Below are 20,610 nucleotides of genomic sequence, written 5' to 3' on the forward strand. Positions count from 1 at the left end.
AACAATTAAGGCAGTTCCTTCTTTTATCACATCTGTGCACTCATTTGCCCTGTGTTATAAATCCATGGCACCTTTTCCTTTGCTGCGTGTGTATCAGATTCATGCTCCTCTGTTAAAGTTAAGACACAACCTAATGTGCACATCGCCATTGACACAGTCAGCACAAGCACCGGCATATGCTACATCCTAAGCTCTACATAAATTCCCAGCAGAAGCATAAAGTCAGTGTTCTGTCCTTCTATTAACCGCCAGACGTACTCCTTGACATGCTGTACCAGATTTAGATCATCTTTTGGTCAGCACTAATATTAAAACAATTTTAATTGTCTGAAAACACTTTGGTTTTAACAAGTAGAGAAAGGAGAATTAAATTTGAAAAAAGCTGCTTTCATCTGCTCCCTTATTCACGAGGAATCGCTACAGTGGGTAACTCCAGATGTTGAATTTGGATGAATTTCTTTTTGTACTGGTTGCCCTTCATGACACAACCCCACAGGGATTTGTGTTTCTTCACAGCACTGAACCGGGGATCTCAGGCTTCTTAGGTGAATGTGTAAAGCACTACTGTGGAGCCACTGGAAAGGAGCATCAAATGCCATTCCCGGCTTTTGTACTGGCAATCTGTGCTTGATGCTTTTGTCTGTGATCTCAATGTGAATTGCCATAATTGAGCAGACTTGGGGTATGGGCTCCATGGACTGGACTTGTTGTGCTGCATCAGATAGAGGATAGATTGCATGGGGATCCAGAGAGTTTGTAGGTCAAGTCAATACTTTGAACTCTTTGTTTTTTGTTGTTTTTTTGTTTGTTTGTTTGTTTGTCTTACTTTTCATGTTCTTCCAGAGAATACTGGGATACATTGTCCTGCTGTTAGCTGCTACCAACAGCCATGGTGGCTGCTATTGGAGGTGTTGTGTTACTAATCAGCAATTTCAAAAACAATAAGTTGCTTGCTTGTTTGACTTTTCACCTCAAGATTTTAAATGAATCAGTCCCAAGTGAAATTAAAGATAGCATTAGGGTTAGGGTTTGGTATGTTCTACTGTTAACCTCTGTGCATAGTGTAACAATGGTTGGGTGGGTGGTGGTGTCAGTATGATATTTATTTTAATTTATTTTTTTAATAAATACATTTATATAAAGGTTTCCAGAAAACATTTCATTGTTGACCTGTTAGTGGTTTTGATGTTGGGGTTTTAAAATAATTAAATTTTTCGAAATAGCTGCCCAAACAAGTACTTAGGAGTAATAAAAGACTTGCACATGTGCCGGATGACACACAAACAACACAAAAGGACAAGAGAAAAGCTGTGTAAATACTACTATCCCCTTCAAAGTTTCAGCATGTCAAACTCATCAAGACATACTCCAATGTCGTGTTTGTTTTGTTGTTATGTCTGCATTGCTGATGCACCAGTTCACTTTCTTCTGTTTCTGCCTGGCTACCTTTGTTATTGGTGCGGTAAGACAGCTCAACATTTTTCAACTTAGTCTTTTTTTGTGAGTTTTATTGACCTTTAGATATAATTTAAAATGAAAAACAAACACCTAGAAAATGTGAGGGAGGTAGGGAAAGGTAGGCTTAGTACATTAAAAACATGAATGGTTGCATGTCCTGACCAGTGGGTGTTTTTTGATAGTAAAGTTCCTCTTCAGTCTAATTGCATAAAGTCTGTGGTTGCATGTGGGGGTGAAAAGAGCCCCAGGCTCATGAGGACTCGCATGTCTTGAGAGGCCTGCAAGTTGGCTATGGGGTGAACAGCAGAATCTCAGAGCAAATGGTCAAATGTTACAGTTTGCCAAAAGTGGACCGGGCGATCTGGAGACAAAGGCAATCATTGATCCTTCCACAGGTTGATCTTCAGAAATCTAGCGGGTTTTACTTTCCTGAGATAGATCTTTCTACCAAAGGCTCCATTTTGGCCATTTTGGTTCATGGTCCACTAAACAGTAAGTTAGAGTTTTTAGGGAAGGACTAGAGCAATTCTTCCCCAAATTCCCAACAAGCTGAATTTACATTGTTGTCAAACTGCAAGGTAAATGGGCACCTTTCTGCCATTAGATAGCAGGCATTAGGGCTGGGCCATATTATACCGTTCACGGTAATACCGGTATAATGTTAGGCAACGATAGGAAAATGAAATATCGCGATAGAATGGGAGTAAAACGCGCATGCTCAGTGCCTTTGTTTTCATACGCACATGGCCGATTGTTGAGTGAAACAGATGAACCAGAATTGGTTTGTAAAAATGGTGCAACTTCCGTGATGTGGAACTGGTTTGGTGTTTGTCCGTCAGATACACGACAAAGCACATTTTTTTTGCAGAACATGCAAGCGGCCGTTGTTATTGTCATATTTGTCGGACTAAGATGCTCTTAAATCTGGGAGTAATCTGGGTCCTAAACTCCGTATGCTTCAGGTCAAACAACACTGCAGCATCACTTAGAGTTAAAAACTGTCTAAATTCTTTCATCTTTAATAAAACGATCAGCATTGCTGCTTTACCAGGTGTAACTATGAAGTTTAACTTCCAGGCATCCATGAAAACTAAAGTTATTACATTTAACGGAGTTAGACGTTAGCAGGAAGCTAGCGGAAGTTAGCTCGCTAGTTTCGCTAGTTACCTAAGCATGATATAGCATGTTCTGACTGAGAGATTTCTGAAAAAAATCAAACGTACAGTTCTGCTATCACTTCCAACATAAATGAAGACAGGAAACTAAACAGCAGTGACGTTTGTAGGGTTACTGAAGTTGGGCTAGCTGGTATATAATGATGTGCTACGTGATCGCTAGCGACACAGCTATGTTAGCATAACATAAACAGTGAAGCTGGAGGACGAACACTAACACTTTTCCACTTATAAAAGTTAACGTGAAGGTTCTTCATGGTTAGAGACAAATGCAATCGCATGGCAGGATGTTGTAAACGGACCAAACTTCAGTCAGGAGAACAACTGAGATAATCCATCCACAATATGAGGTTAGTCATTAATAGACTGCAACAACATGGGAATAGAGCAGCTGCCAGAGAATTCAACATTAATGAATCAATGGTACAGAAGTGGAGGAAGCAAGAAGAATGAGTTTAATAAAGTTTGATTTATCTGACTGCTTTGTTTCGCTTAATGTGCCTTATAATCCCGTGCACCTTATGGTCCGAAAAATACATACTGCACACTGCAGTTTAATGTTGCAAAGCACCTCTTTTTAACTTCAGTGGATATTATACATGGTTATGCTCAGGATATGTCAGCCCATTTCTACTGGAAATGCCTTTTGGTTAAACTTTCAGCAAGGAATTTGCATTTGCACTGTTACATTTTTATAAAGCTTTAATGTACATAAAAACCAGCTTCTTGTTTAAGTGAAAATAAATGGAAGGTTGTCTTTTTGCGCTAGTAATGTTGTGGAGTTGTATTTTGTCTCGCATCAATTATATCGTCGGTTATATCGTTATCGCAAATTTTCAAATATATATCGTGATAAATATTTTTGGCCATATCGCCCTGCTCTAGCAGGCATTGCCCATTATTCCAGAAGCCGTTGAAATTATAATGACATTAACCTCCTAAGACCCGAACTCTTCCACGGCATGCATTTTTAATTTCTCTTTGATATTTGGGCATATTGGGGCCCAATGAATGTAAAAACAAAGAATTACCAGATTTTTTTTTTTTTTTTTTTTTACCTGATTTGTCTTTTTATGAATCAGAGCCACATATGAGGATATTCATTTAAAATTTTGATAGAACAGTAGCAGTATAATGTCCTCGTAAATGGATAAATTGAGTATTTTGGTCTAAATAACCCAAAATGTGATGTCCACATATGTGGACGGCAGGTCCTAGGAGGTTAATGCACTTTGTCTGCAGTTGCCAGTCTGCCCATCCTATCATTGCATTGACAGTTCTATTATAGTGTATTTACTCACAGGCATATGACTAACTTTACTTTTAAAAATCTGCTTTTGATAATAAGCTGGCTGACACCTTCATCAAAAATGTCTAGCACATGTATGGGGTGAAGAGCCAGTGGGCAGATATCGGTTGACATGTAGCTTGATGACGATCAGTTTCACAAACCAGCTGGCAAATCTTTTTTTGTTTTTCTTTTTTTATTTAAAATTCAACCAGTTTCCGCAAGAGAATATGACCTGTTGTTCTCTGAGAGTATTTTTGTTAGAACTGGCATATGATATGTTAATTTCCTCTTTCTCATTGATTGGATCTTGTTTGTGTTGCTCTTCCAAAGCTTTTGCTTTCATTTTCACTCATCCTTCTTTCCTTCAGACACTAAATTAGCTTTTATTGCTCGTCTACAAATCCCTTACAGAGTTTGTCTCATGGCGTAGTCAATTGCAGGTGAGACTTTGCCATAAAGGAGGGGCATGTTAAACAGCAATTCAATTGTGACTCAACTGTCACAACTGCGTATCAATCCATATGTCAATGTGATATGACTTCCTGTAACGATGAAGTGTTTGATCTGCAGAAAAACTGTTATTTAAAAGTAATGTCATTAAGCAAGTTAAAACTACTTATGTTTAGACGGAGCATTTTGTTTTTGTATTTAACATTGTAGCTTTATGTCATATAGTAATAAAGTGATCATCTGAATAATTGCTTCTTGCGGTCGCGCTGTGGTTGAGACATTAATTACAGAGCAGTTTTGGTCAGTTTGAAATATTTTCTCTGGCTGTCTTGGCAATATTTAATGCCAGCATTTATCTTCTGATCATACTCGCATGCATAGTGACAGGTCTGGATTCTCAAAAATCTAATTTTCCTCTTATTTCTGCCAGATCATGGAAATCAGATGGTGGGAAAGAATCTGCAGTCACATCAGTTTTACACATGCCGTCGAGGCAGATCGTCATAAGAGGCATAGACAGAAACGTGCTGAGAGCCATGCAGACGCTTGTAAAGAAATGCAGCCCAAGTACACAGTTAATACTGAACTGAAAGTCCAGCTACGTCAAATTTTCAGATTTCTTAGATTGTTATTAGACTCCTTCCAATATTTTCTTGCTTAATAATGCAAGCACAAAGAGGGCTTGCTCTAAAAATAACTGGAAAACGTTAGCATGACATCTATAGTATAAAGCCTCTCCAGACAGACTATAAGCTTCTTAGAGAATAGGGTATTGACTAAGGTGCTGTAATGCCTGAGCAATTATGTAAGGGCATACGTTATTTCCTCTTTACAGTGCACTTCTTGAGAAAATTTGTTTGCATTACAGTTGTTCATTTGGATTATTTTTCATACAGTGGAAAGTACATAATACTTATTTCCAGTTTTTATTGTTTTTGTCTCCAGTATTATACAATATTTTGTTTTTGTAATTTGTTTTAGTCCATAACACAATGCCTAACTTGCCATATCAAATGTTTTGTGCGTTATGCATTTTTTGGGTGAGAAGTAATTTAAGAAAGGGGAAAAATAAGAGGCGGCAGATTAAAGGAGTAACATTCACATGGAGGTGGAGGGTTCTAAATGCAGATCGGTGCAATGGAAAATGTCTTAAGCTATTTAGAAGACATTCTCTTAGAGAACAAGAGAGAAAGGTATTAACCCTTCACGGGTTTAGGGTTAAGCCTAGACACAAAGTGATGACTTGGACATCACTGAGTGAAGGAAAGTAATGATTTCATATGAGCTTAAGCTTACTAAATGTATTGGTTCATTTCATGTGAAACATAAGCAGTCTGTTTAAGACCTAAACTTGTGCCTTTTGTACTCGAGTCCTTCACATTGAGAGTTTTAGCTTGGCTATCTTTGGTATTTTGGGCCTATATGTTGTCTGCTTGGTCTGATCTTTGCCATATTGCAGCATTTCACAGCAACAAAGAGCAAGAATGACTTATGGTTGTAATAAAGCTGTTTTACTTTACTAACATTCTGATTGGGGTTCCTCTTTTTTGTTTTGAGTGCTCACAGCAGGGCCATATCTTCAGGGAAATCCCCCCCAAACAGTCATTTTTTTTTTTGTTTTTTACTCTTCACTCTTCAGCAAAGTGAACACCACTGCCCACTGAGTATTGATAAATTGCCATTATTGGTTATTGAGGCTACTGTGGCTGTGCCGTTTAAGCTTTGTGATGGTGAAGATTGGTCATCTTAGAAGATGGAGTGAAATTTAAAAAGGTTACAACAAATGTGATGGGAAAAACTCCAAGCACAATAAGCCAAAGAAATTATCTGTTTCCTCTAGTTGAGGCAGCTTAAAATTCTGTTCTGTATCACTTTCACTTCATCTTGTCGACTACACTTATTGGGTTGCAGTTCAAAAGGGAGCATGAAAGCAAGCAGTGGTCATGATGTGATGTGCCTCAAGCTAGACCAGAACCTGCAGTTGGCTCCATCAGCCGAGTATCTGCGTCTTCAAGAGGCCTAGCAAGCGTGCGCTTGTGCATGTGTCTGTGAAGAGGGTGGAGCCTCCTGATTTCACAACATGTGCTGGCCTTTGCCAGCAGCTGAATGTGTGCAAAGTGTTGTTTTTGTTTGGTACGTTGAGTGCATTATCTTTGTGTGTAACGGCTTGATAATCTATTGTATGCTTTTAAAGGCCGACAGTTCGAGAGCCTGTGACCTTCCTGCGTGACTGTGAATGCACCTCATGCGCACAGGAAGGAAGGAACAGACTGGGTTGCAATATTACAATGCTGTAGGTTTTTAAATTATTAAAGAGCTCTTAAAGTTTTATTTTATGAATGAGCAGTGAGAGATATATCTGTCTGTTGCTAGTTTATTGTGAAAAAAGACAATTTGATAGTGGGTGTGTTCTTTGCATTCTTCATGGACTGCTTTCACTTCACTGATGCCAAAGAAAGCAGTCATATCCTGTTTACTCTGGCTCGGTTTTGTGACCATGCTTTCGGAAGGCTGAGGACCCTCCTGCTGTAAAATAGGTTAATGAGATTTTCATTCACTGGACAATTTCAGTGGATTCCTTTTGGTTGTAGAATAAATCGCGTCACTGAGCTCTTTTTGAGTGGAGAAATGTGATCAGATTGTGCTAATCATTGGCAGTACTCTGCATGCTGCTTTATGCTATCCATGACTGTGCTAGTTTTCATTTTAAATGGGTTTAAAGCTAAGGTGAAAACAGGCTACAATTGAGATCGCTTAGGGTTATTATACAGGAAGTAACCTATACACCTATCATATTCTCCACTGTATGTTTACATAAGAGTTAGGGTTGCCTTTGATGATGGGTTTTATGTCTTACTAACTGTTTAAAATATTTGAAGCAACGGCAACATAGCAATGTTGGCACTGTTTCTACTCTACCTGAGCACTCAAAGCACTTTATACAACTTGCCTCATTCGCCCATTCATAAAAGCGCTATTGTCTATGCTTTTTCTACATAAGTGCTTTCTGTCTAACATTCACACACATTTATACTCCAGTGGATGCACTGGAGAGCAACTTGGGTTTATTATATTGCGCAAGAATATTTGGCATGCAGACTGGAGCAGCCAAGGATCGAACCACAAACCTTCCAACAAGTAGATGACAGCTCTACCTCCTGAGCTACAGCCAGCCCATTAAATTTAAAGGGTTTTTTTGTTATTAAAGTTAATTGCACATGTAGTAATAAGGAAAGACATTTTTATGTGGCAGAACCTATACATTAATCAGTTTCATTTTGTTTTTATAGACACAATTGAAAACAAACATTATTGATTAAATAACATGAAAGCAAAGCATGTGTTCAACATGCTTGTTTGAAGTATAATCAACTGTGGCCCTTTTCATGCACAAAACAGTTTAGAGCAGTTCAGATATGTTTAGAATTAACCTGCTGAAATTGGGCACAGTTGTTGAAATTCTTCATGTTTCTGCATATGATTACAGTAAAGATTAAACAAACTTGGAAGGGGCTGACTTATATACACTAATAAACCACAAAATGAAAAATGTAGGCTCCTTTTGTGCCACCCAAACAGACATGGGAACTTTGGCAGATTCTGAAGGACACTCCCAAAGATTTCTTTCTTTTGATCTGCATGCAGCCACCAACTGCTCCAACAAGATTGTGTAATACAGCCCAGACTAGGGCTGCACGATTTTGCGTAAAATGAGAATCACGATTTTTTTGGCTTAGAATTGAGATCACGATTCTCTCACGATTTTCTTTTCCAGTACAAATATTTATTGCACTTATTAACTGCACATCAACTTCGTAACAGTTGAGACTGAACATAAAAACAATAAATGTCTCACATTTTGTTGTTGCCGCAAAATGTTGTACTGCTTGAAATTCCGTCTCCACCGTTGGTTGACACTGCGTGTATAGAGCAAGTAGTGCAACAATAGAAAAATAGTTGCGGGATGGCACTGTGTAGCGTTTGTCTAGAGTGTTGATCATTTTCCTAAATCCCTCGTTTTGCACAGTGTTGATGGGAGCCATATCTTTGGTCAGGTGATAAGTGATAGCCTCCGTAATTTCTTTGTGCCTGCGGGAGTTCGACGGGTATAGGGAAGCGCTGTATAAGGTTCCCGTTATTGATGTTTGGGTGGTTGACTGGGACGGATTTTCTCCTGTCACTTTCTCGTCATCCCTGACGTGCTCTCAGTTGTTTTTTCTCTGCTAATTTTAGCATCACACGGCACAGCTTCTGTATCACGTGGTATAAGGCTCCGCCCTTGTCATTTGTTGAGCCGGAAGAGTGAGCGCTTGTTTTCGTGCAGACTACGTCCCGGATCAAAATGCGGTACAATCGTCGTCGTGTTTTTATTTATTTTTTAATTTTTTATAAAATCGTTGTCATTTGGAAATGAGATCGCACATAAGTATGAATCGAGATCGCGATTTTCTAACGATTAATCGTGCAGCCCTAGCCCAGACTGCAAACAGAAACCAGAAATCTTGCAGTGCAAAAAACCTTTTACCTTGTCTGCAGGTTCTGCATGTTGAAGATATCTGTTAAAATAAGTTCTTACACATTCTGGGGTGGTTCAGTTAGACTTGGATCGTACTCCCACCTTGAGTTTCGCTCAGCTGGTTTTGCAGTTTGGTGGGGCACGTTGTCCAGACAGGGAGGCCTTTTGGTACTGCTCCCAGCTGTCTAAAACAGCATTAAAATGGTGGAACATGTTAACATCAGACGCTCAGTATGGCACTGCATTGGTGATGGTTCATAAATATGTGGAACAACATGCAACGTGGGCTATGCAGTTTGTTTGTTTTTTGTTTTTGTTTTTTCTGTTCATGCTGTTCATGTACTACAGCTACAGATTAGCCTGTGCTGTACAGAAGGCGGAAGTAATAATAAACAGAACTTCTTCACATTGAAGTGAAACCGAGTGTTAAAAACAGTCGAAGTAGCATCTCTTCTATCTAACGCTAACTTTACAGCCCATAGCAAAGCATCATTGCCATCAAGCTATACACTGTCACCTTTTTGGAGGCCTGCACAAAGGTGCGTTAACATAGGCTTTGTGTTGGTTGATTTTATAGCAACAGAGATGTAAAAGGACGATACAGTACCTTAAATTCCCCATAACACACACGTGAATCCCCAGACCTAAGGTTTCAATGCAGAACATTACATTGAACCAATGTTATTTACCTCACCTCTTTATGGTTTTAATGGTGTGGCTGTGGTGTATTATGGTCCATGGATTTATGTAGTGCTCCAGTATTGACCACTTCATCAAAACACTAAAGCACAGTAATATGAAATCACGCAGGAGCACTGAGTGCATTGTAATGGACAAATCTAACCAAGTGTCCTAAACGCTGTAAAACCTCATGTAATTGTTAAGCTAATTGATGTATTTTAGTACCAAGGTCATCCACTTTCAGTGTAAAATGACCGAGGGAAGGTAAATGGTTAACTCCTTTCAATGAATATCTAATGTTTCTGAGTTTGTCCTTTAGCTCCACACAGCCTCACTCTTTAAATGAAACACTTTAGAATACAAATTGGTATAAAAAAAAAACAAACATTAATATGCTGCATGTCTTGTGGGGCTGACTGTAAAAAAATATACCAGCTCTGAAAATGGTTGCTGTCTCTGCGTTGTTGATTCAAGGCATCTTGTGTCTTCTTAAGCATTAAGACTATAGTGTTGAAATAAGGAGAGGTTTAAATATTTTACTCAACCAGGCCTTCAGACAATTAACTGATTAACTTCCAGCTATTCAAGAGCAATTTTGGTATTTCATTGTTGACTTAAGAGGTTTAAATCAAAGGTAAAAGGTTGGTGTGCTATGTAATCTGTAGACTCCTCGCAGCATGAAGCTGAAGTTGCTTTTTCAACCTCTCCGCACACACTGGTCTCATCTAAGCTTAGTCTGGCACTGCAGAGCTGTGGTTTTGGCACTGCGCAGGCAGCCATGTGTCGGGCTTGTGATCGGATCGGCAGCTCATCGAATTTAATAGGATTTGACAGGTGTAGATGGAGTCGTATCTTGAATGTCATAATGAAAACTGACACAATATTTGCCTCACAGTTTATTTTTCAGACTGTGGCCAGCTAGTTGCTCATATGGAACCGAGTGGATAGGATTCCTTGTGGCTGTGACACCTTGTTAGCTGCAGATGTGTTTTGTTTCATAGTCATGTAGGTAATGTCTTTGCCACCAGGGGCTTTAAATCATTGCCTACAAATTCTCTGAAAGGAAAAGGAGGGCGTTTTGTTTTAGCAAACATGTTGCAACAGTGATGAGGCTTTTTTTAATTCATTTTTTTAACATGTATTAAACAGGATATTTTTCAGTTAATAGTTTTTGTTACCAACTAGGGCTGCCACAAACGATTATTTTGATAGTCGACTAGTCACCGATTATTTATGCGATTAGTCGACTAATCAGATCATCATCCACTGGACGTAAAACTACAGCTTATTGCACCAGCAGCATCTGCTCTTATATAACTATCATTAGCTTACAGCTTTAAGCTTTTAAGGTGCTAACTAAAAATAAAGACAAGATGATAGTTTATTCAATTTTAATGAAATTTGCAGATTGTTTCAGTGAAGTTTAATAAACTCCTTGCTATCTAAAATATAACAGGACACCGGAGTATATTCTCCAGCATCTCACACTTCTGATAATCAGCTGTCTGCTTGACGTTTATTCAGCTGTGTAAAAACTATAACTTTAATCTCAGTCAAACCGATTTACTCAGGAACAAATAAAATACAAAAAAAAAAAAAAAAAAAAAAAAGCCAAACAACAACATTTTTAATTTATCTAAGTGACTCATATATATTTAACCTGAGTCGCGAAAGACGGCGGTGGGTTTGAAAACAATTTGCCGGGAGTCCGGTGTTCTCACGGCGCTAGTGACCTAGCCCCCGGCTAGCTATCGAGCTAGTGGGTAACAGACGTCTCCGAAAACGTCGGAGCGCTTTTGAAAATATGTGGTGTCCTGATAAACTGAGCCGATATTTGAGGTTTACACAGCTACATTCTCGCCTGAAAATATGTTAAACGTTTATTTTGTGACCCAGAAAGAATAATAAGAGTAATATTAAAACTAACTAGCTACCGCCATTGTTGGAAACTAAGCTGGGCCGCGCTATGAATTCTGGGACACAGCTGCTTCTTCTTCTTCGGGGTTTAACGGCAGCTGGCATCCTTGTACATGCTGTGCTGCCATCTTCTGTTTCAGTCCGTTATTACACTCTTAAATCCTGCTATTATTCCTGCGTCTTTTGCGATCTTACAAAGCTTCAAACGACACGTCGACTATTAAATCAGTCGTCGACGATTTTGATAGTCGACGTAATCGTGACTAGTCGACAAATCGTGGCAGCCCTATTACCAACATGAGATGCATTTCTGTTGCATATAGCTCACTGTTATTAATGCCAAGTCTGATAATTGCTAATTCAAAGTCAGATTTTTTTTTTTTATTAAAAATTCCCCAATTCTCCATCCATACTGTGGATATCAATATTTCCTCGAGCAGCAACAGCTCTCCAGTGTTTGATTGAGTCAAGTGAGCTTGGCCATGTGGTGGAAATGAGAACAAGACCTATGCCTGGGTCCTAACCTTTGGTCTAATCCCTCCCACATTCCCTCCCCCTCCTTTTAACCCGTAATCAGAAGTAAAGGCTTCATTGTTCTTGTCCTCTGCTTGGGTATCTGATCATTAACCTACATTCGGAGCAGTGGCGGTAGGCTTCTTAAGGCTGTCAGACTCTCTCGAACCAGTTTAGTGGGCATTTTTCATCAGTCCGGGTTAGAGCCTTATTCTCGTGCCAGTGAAGTTAACCCTATTTACATCCTCTCATGTACAAACATGTTATTTGACGAGGCTTTTATTTGTGTGCAAGCCATGTCCCGAGCCTCGCCCTTGTAGATTTAGATGAGTTATTATTTTTTTTTTTTTTAAGTGATTTAAGTGAAGGATAAGACTGAAATTGTTCAGCACTCTGTCTTGCATAATAAAGCTCAAAAAACAATTTCTGGTCTTTAAATGAATTTATTATGTCTTTCATAGTATTGATTTGGCAAAAGAATCTGGTGTTATAATAGTATTTGACATTAGCAAAGTAAATGCTGTATCTAATGGAGATGAAACATGAAGTGTACTTAGTTGTACGACAAAACTTTTTTTTGTTGTTGTTGTTGTAAGTGACTAAATATACCTATAAAAGTTGCTGTCGTACTACCAAAAAGCTATTAGCTTCATTGTAGATTTGGCAGCAGCTGACTGGTACAGGTTTGAACAGTTACTTAATATTAATATCCACCCATGTTTTTCCCATGCCAGAGAGTTTAACCAGTGCTCTCCGCCTCTTTCCAGCAGTGTGCCCGTCTTATTTATGAAAGCCAAAAACTACTGGAACGAAGGCCAGACGCTCTGGTGGGAGGCAGCGTGTTTCGCCTGTCTGGGGTTAGGGTAGTGAGAGGTGAACGGCCTCCTCGAGGCATCCAGTGTCTCTTTTGCTGTTTGTCGAAATGCGCCTTCAGTTAAGATGACCCAGTGATGGGAGGAAGAAAGCTGCACTTACATTGTGCTGGAAATGTTATGCTGCTTTGAATTTGGTGCATAGTTGAGTCAGGAGAATGACAAGAGAGTGACTTTAAGAGCCCAAAGATATGAAGGGCTTATACAACCTCTTTTTGTGACTCTGCATTTAAAAAATAGACAGGTTGTGATTGCATTTTAAAGTCTGTGGCTGCAGGTAATATTATTTCTTTTTATGAGTTAAAAAGTCCAAAATACCTCTCGTCAGGATAATGTGTCCAGAACCCAAATTTGTTGTTTTTGCAATACGGCACAATATTTTTTAAAAACTGTTTTCTAAAAGAAGCTGTTTAAGGTGTTGATTATACCTGTAATTAATTGCTAGTATAATAAATTAAGTAACTGATTGTTGCTGCTCCAGGCACAGCTGACAATTATAATTTACATCTGCTTATTCCCGGGTTCCCCCCCCCCCCAGTATAAATTTTGAGCACCATTTTAAAAATATCAATTATACTGGGTAGAATAGTAAGCTAACAGCTCTTTATGCTTTTTAAATTGCTTGCTTACTTTGACCAGACACCACAAACCCTTAATTTGAATATATGGCCAGGCATTCATTACAGATACAAATGATAGACTCTTCCTGATATACTGCTGTTTCTTCTTTGTTTTTTGTTTGATTTTTTTTCTTTCTTTTGTCTTTTGAAGGGGCAGAAAATAGAAGAGCCTTTATACCTCATAGATTTTGTGTAAGGTATTTAAGAACATCTAATTCAGCTTCAGTCCAGATATTTATATGTGAGAGATGGCACTTTGCTGGATATTGTTACCTCCCCTACCCCTCCAGTATCGGGCCTTTGCGGTTGGCTTTGTCCTGCTACTCATTAGGGAGTCGTTGTTGGAGGAGGAGGATGGAGGGAGCGAGTGAATGTACAGCTGAGAGAGACCTCCCCCACCATTTAGCCCGATGGCGCGTAGGACCACAACCACGTGACGGGCTGTTTACCGTTGCAGCAGGCGTCGAGCGTCTCCTTGAGCATGTCACAGTCTTCCCTACATCCTATTGTAGGAAAAGCTGAATACATCTTCTCTGGATTTGTAATATTCGTGATAATAATTAAGCAGTTTTTATTTCTACTGCAGTGTAACCCAGTGGTTTAGTCAGAGCTCACTTTTCATCAGGGGTTTTTTGTTGTGCGTGTGCTTATGTGGGGGGGTGTGTGTGTGTGTGTGTGTGTGTGTGTGCCTGCAGTCGAAAGTACAGCCACATGGGAGAGCAGGGGAAAAATCACATGTATGTTCCACATGGTGTGTGCGAGAGCTCACAGCAGGCAGTACTCTCGCAGCTGGAGTGGAGTAATGTTTCTGCTGCTGGTGGCAGCAGCGTACTCTGCTCTGCAAGCTGTGTGTCAGGCTCGGTGCTATTCTTAGCCCCCTTTCCCTCCCTGTCCCATCCTGCAGTCAGTGGATCAGGTTACCATACTCTGTGTGCTCGTCATCCTTCCTGGCTACATCTCCACCATACACTCTCCTCCATCCTCCCCCAGTGAACATACCCCAACACTCCCAGAGTCTTTTACCACAATTCCCCTGTCAGACTGCTGCACTCATGCAAGGACACGCACTAGCAGCCGCTCTGCTGTCAGGGCCGGCGCACCCGAACACTACAGGGAAATGGTTGTTATTGTTGTTAGTCAGGAACCAGTGGAGTTAAAAATGCAGGAACGCTAGGTTATAAATAAATGGAGACAGAGACCAGCAGTGCAGCAGCACACTTGGCTTGGGATTTCGCTGTCTTCATTCATTCAGATTTAGAATTTACTTCTTTTGAAATCACAAATTTTGCAATGTTATAGGTAAAGAAGGATGGTTAGTAAAGGGTGATATGTTGACCTCCAACCTTGATGTTTAGTTGCAGTTTATTTTTATGGGAATGACTACAATACATGAACCATGCCACACACCACAGCATTTATGGCCTAAGCTATTTTTCAATGCCCATCCTTAGGTTGAGCTTTTAAAACACAGACATAAAAAAACAACATACACAATCAGTGCACACATTAAGAAGCAAAATAAGATTTTTAGTGAATATGTATGTATGTATGTATAAAGTGTTGGTCATTCTACTATATATATACTATAATCTACTATACTTTAAACCTTTATAAACTTAATATATCAATTAAGGCCACAGAAAACTGTCATTTTAATTTGATAAATCAGTCACAAATAATCCTAAAAATCATTTGCTTTCTAAAACATAAGAGGAAAAATCTTCCTCCCAGTATCGGAGTTTAACATATTAAATTGAGGCAAATGATTGGGAGTGTGAATATTTGAATTTCCCTCTAAGTTGTTTTACTTTGGCATTTTTGACTGCTGTTCATTTATGAGAAGATAGGGCTGCTCAATTAATCGAATTTTAATCACGATTACGATCTGGGCTTTCAACGATCATTAAAAATGACTGAGCCGATTATTAGCCCCTCCCTCATTTATCCGCGACACCTTAAAGGCCGGTCCGTGAAAATATTGTCGGGCATAAACCGGTCCGTGGCGCAAAAAAGGTTGGAGACCGCTGATTAAGAGGACCCCAGGGAAGCTCGGAAAGCTAAGCAGAAGTTATTTGGAGAGGAGAGTGACTGCCGTTGGTTGAAAAGAGGTAAAAAAAAAACTTCAGTGGTGTTGCACACTATTTTATATTATTTTTTTAAAGTCATTGTTAACCCTTTAAAGCCGGTCAGAGCAGCACGCTCCGTTTTGTGTAACTATTTTTAAATCCCTGTAGAACCTGAACCCTGTAAGCTAGCGCAATAATTTGTTTTGCATATGAAACCGGAGGAGTTGTACTTACATCTGATGCCATCAGCTTGTCCTCGGTCACGGTTTCCTTCCACATAAAGCTTTGCAAATATTGCATAAAAAGCGCTTGCAGGAACAAAAACATAATATTCCAGACACACGCTTTGCCGATCCGATCAGCTGTTCGTAACACTTCCCACAGTGAAACAGACGTCAGCGCAAACTGTCGCATGTCCGCCATTTCCTGGCCGAAACCGGAAGTGACGTCATTTTCGCGGAAATGTAGTTTTTTACTTGTAGGCCTTAAAAGCCTATACTGGTCATGTTTGACTTTTCTGAATAGTTGCTGGGATGCTTAGAACTCGAATTGCACTGCTGGAAATAGTTTATTTTGATGCACCTGCTGTTTTCTTTGCAAATTTGCATCATAGGATTGTTTTTTTTTGTTTTTCCTGCAGTATATAAAAATTGGTGTATCTCCAAAATAAAACTATGAAGACACTCACAATAAGTTTCCTGTTGTTGTAAACTATTTTTTGCAACTTTTTTTGTATTTAAAGTTTTGAGGGGTAAACCTCTTAAATTTCTCCAAGTAGAAATATATGTAAAAAAAACAAAACAAAAACGATTTTCAATTTTTTTTTAGTTTATTGCACTTTTTTGCAATTAATGTAGTTACTATGGACTTAATGCATACATATTATTAAAATATGGGCTATAACAGTTGTATAGCAACTTGAAATGCTCCCACAAATGGCACTACAACATGAAAAAAAATAATATAAGCTGTGGCGGACTTGGTTCTATGGTAGGTCTTAAAGGGTTAAATAAATATCGTCAAATAATCGAGATCTCAATTTCAGTGAAAATAATCGTGATTATCATTTTTGCCATAATCGAGCAGCCCTATGAGAAGAAACTGCTAAGTAATTATAACCGAGATTTTTAGCTGGTATTTCAACAGATATATGATTATTGAAAATATTTCAAAGTGGCCCATGTGTTGTTAGTGCTCATCAGTGTCCTTTTCTGCTGAATTGTTAACCACAGTGATGGCGTTGAGACTGAGAAAATCAGCCGATGATTTTTGTAATCACATCTCTCAACCTTTTCCCACTCGTGGGTTGTGTTTTTTTTTGTTTTTTTGTTGTTGAGGGGGGTAGTTTGATAAATCTGCTTTAGTGATATTAAGTGGTTTGGAAAATTTTTGCTCACACTGTTTGCCACAGTATGACATCTCATGCCAATCTAATCTCCGCTTTAGTCTCAGTGAACTGTAGCAGTCATCAAGGCGAGGTTTGATCTGGACTTGAAACAGCCTGAGGTTAATGGCAGAGCGTGCAGGGGCTTATGCAGCCCTGAGCTGCACATGAAACGCAGTAAATGCAAATGCCAAATTGGCGAGTGCCCAAATACCTCTGTAATTATAGTCCCACCCTTCTCGCCTCCTCTCTGTGCCAGATTGGAGTCCTGTCAGCGTTTGTTTTCTGGTTTGGTCCTGGCCTGTCCACACTGCTTTAATACCCCCAATACACCAGCCTCTTTACACCAACAAGTTGACTGTGGGCAGCTCAATTCTCCCTTTCAGCTGCGTGAATGACAATGCTGCTGCTTACTGGCTATCTGCTGACTAATGACCTCTCACTGGCCTCGGCTGTGCAGTTGGTCCATGTGTTTGGAAAAAACTACCTGTCAACACCACAGTATCACACAGGATCGGCAAAGATCATAAAAGGTATCAGAAGAAGCAAAATGTGGGATTACTGAAAGAAGTCTAGTTGCCTTATTAATGTTAAAACCAGCACGACTGGTTTCTCCCCGGAAAGGTGAATAGCATGTGTAACATGTATGCTGCTTTCCAATAGAGATTATTATGAGTGATGATGTTATGGAGAATCACGTAGTCAGATTATGATTAAACTGCACGACGAGAATCGAAGTTTAAAGCCTCACAACAGCAAATTATTTCCTTTATACATTAAGTCAGTAAGTAAACACAAAAAATCTGTATAAAAATGTATTAAAAAAAAAAAAAAACATGTTGCAACTTCTTAAGAATGGTTAGACTGAGCAAAGTTTGGTTAGACTCTAAGAAGGTATCATATTCAGTACCTACACATTACAACAATGCCATATTCAAATAATTCATGTCAACCTGAGAGTTGTACGAATACACGAATACATAAAAAATGTCAACCACAGAGCAGATTACAGCAACAGCAGTTTCCTCCTTAACGTGCGTCAGCGTTGTCACTTTGTTTATGACAGGCATGCCTTTTGTCTTGGAGTAGCTGATTAAACTTTCAGTTGTGGTTTTTATATACATCCTAAAAATGGCCCCTCGTAAAGGTGATTACATGAAACATTGTGTCACTGTCAGAGCATGCTTGTTGCTCAGCTTGCATCTGGATGGTGTCTAATTGAAGGCTTTTTATATGTTCTGATCCCCACAGGCTGTGCTTCTTAATGCTAAAGGTTTAAATTAGAAGAAGCCACTTGCATTCACTTTTCTTCAATTTCAAAGGCGATATTTGCATCCTGTTCAGCATCCTTAAATGCTGAACATTTGGTAGTTGAAGACTCTTAAATATGACCACTTAATTTTAGAAAACTCACAAAAACCTCACCTGACCTTGAACTTGTGATTAGCGTTTTGTAGACATGGAATGTAGTGGATATTACCATCACTTGTATACCTACTAACAGTGGACTTTTCACTACTAATAGTGTAGAAGCAATGCCAGTCTTTCAAGGATACTGGTTGCCCTTGTCCTTCCAATTTTAACCCTGTACATGAGGACAGGCTCCCATTAGAGCACAAGTTAAAGAGAATGAGGCCAAACTATGCAAGCAACAGTTTCGTTCCCAAGTAATCTTGACAGTTAATCAGAATTTTTTTCCCCCTTTTATAATATGACAATATGATGATTAAAAACGCACAAGTTGACGTCAAGTTGACGTTAACATGTAAAATTGATATGTTAAATATGTATGCATTTTCCTGGAGAAAAAAACTTGACTCAATTGCTTGTAATTGATAGATAAAGTGGGTTTTTAAAGCATTTGAATGGTAGAACCTCTGTGTTAGAAAAAAAAATGCAAACAGCCATAAATTTTGAGGATGGTTATGATTTTCAATTACTCGAATAGTAAATAAATTATAAAATCATTTTTAAAGGACTGTTTCTTGTCTTATATCTTTCCTTGTTAGTACTTAAGTTTTCAATATACTCTGTTGAAGACATAAGCAGCTAGAAAGATCATGTCTGAGCAGTCATTCCTGTTATACTTCTTTGAAATCTGCTTAAAGTCTCATGCACAGTCGGTGCATTGTAAAGTCTCCAGACGTCTGTGCAGTCATAAGAAATTGGCAAGCATGCGTACATTCTTATGGACCTTCGCACTCACCTAATAATGACATTTACATCACTTAGACCCTATCAGACTTGTAGACCAGGCAGGAATAATCAAGGTTTTAGTGTGTAACATGCCACTACTGTTTGAATATGGTGGCAATGCAAGTAAAAGCTATTTGTCAGCCACTGAAAGTAGAAGTTGGTACTACATACCAGGCTTTGGACCTGTGATACACATGTGTCAAGGTTAGATTAGATGATACTGTGTAAACAGGAGAAACTTGCAAAGGCAAGTGCAGCTGTCAGAAAGTTCTCTGCGGAACATCTTCAAAATGAAAAAGAAAATGCAGTCCAGTTCAAACCCAGGTAAAGAGAGCCTGTCGCAAGTAGTCCACATCATAGACAGTATAAAATATGGATGAAGATTCTGTGTTTGTAAAGTGAAGCCAAAGCAGAAGGGCCACAAACCTGCATTCATTCTAAACTCCTTTTGAAAACAGACTCACAGTTGTATAAAATCTTTCCTGTGTTTATGGGCTCATTTGCTAGTTTTAGGACATATTGAATAAAACACGAAGTTCTTTTTGTAAATTATGCAAATTTTGAGTGGTTAAAAACAAAGTTTATCTAGGATATCCTAGGACTGGGTGATATATCGAGTTTTTAAAAAAATATTGATATATTTTCATACGAGATATAAGATGTGACAATATCGATATAGTCTATGTCACGTTATAATTATACTTGTGGAGTCGCAAGTTTGCCTCTCTTTCGTCCACTTTTGTCTCTGCACAACATTACTCTGGCTCGTCTCTCCTTCACTGAACACAACTCCCCCTCCCCCATAGCTTCACCTACAGGCAACGACAAGATGGACACAGCAAATCTCCGTTAAAGAGTTACCGCAGATCGCCCAGTGCATGGGGCTGGACGGCGTCAATGTGTTAGCGAGCTAACGCGCTAATGAGCTAACCGCGCTCTGTTATGCACAAAAACGACATTGTTTTCTTTTATTTATGGAGCATTATTATTTAATAAATGCTGATAATTTATTTTTGAGTAATTTCTTCAAGTGCCTGTGTGACATCTGGGACACAGCTTTGACTAAGAACTCTCTTTTTGTTCTTACTTTATGGCTTTAAAAAAATATCGAGATATATATTGTATATCGCCATCCAGCTAAAAGATATCGAGATATGAGTTTTGGGTCATATCGCCCAGCCCTACGATATCCTATTATTTAATGACTTAACAATCACGGGTCTTTACAAGGATGTAAGAAATGCTCTGATCAGGGCATTATAATGAGACTACTATTCACTGGATTGGACCATGGTGGCTATGTCCATACTGTATATTGTCTATGGGTGGGCAGTGATCTTTAAAGAGTCATTAAATAGTTCCCAGTGAATATGGGCTAGGATTCTTCCTGTGAAATGTCCTTTCCTATTTAAAAACCCAGAAAACATGCTAGCCAGTGCCAAACACTTTGTCACATTTTGTTGTCAGAACT

At 39.0% G+C, this 20,610-nt stretch overlaps 1 protein-coding gene across 2 annotated transcripts in view; it reads left to right on the forward strand.

Annotated features, from left to right (window-relative positions):
* ankrd12 (ankyrin repeat domain 12) overlaps nt 1-20,610 on the forward strand; it is a 41,350-nt gene that overhangs the window by 3,117 nt on the left and 17,623 nt on the right. The window lies entirely within an intron of this gene.

The sequence above is a fragment of the Copadichromis virginalis genome, linkage group LG18 (assembly GCF_057382275.1).
Source record: "Copadichromis virginalis isolate Kocher_CV1m ecotype Utaka linkage group LG18, C_Virginalis_male_GT1.1, whole genome shotgun sequence".
Classification (NCBI taxonomy): Eukaryota; Metazoa; Chordata; class Actinopteri; order Cichliformes; family Cichlidae; genus Copadichromis; species Copadichromis virginalis.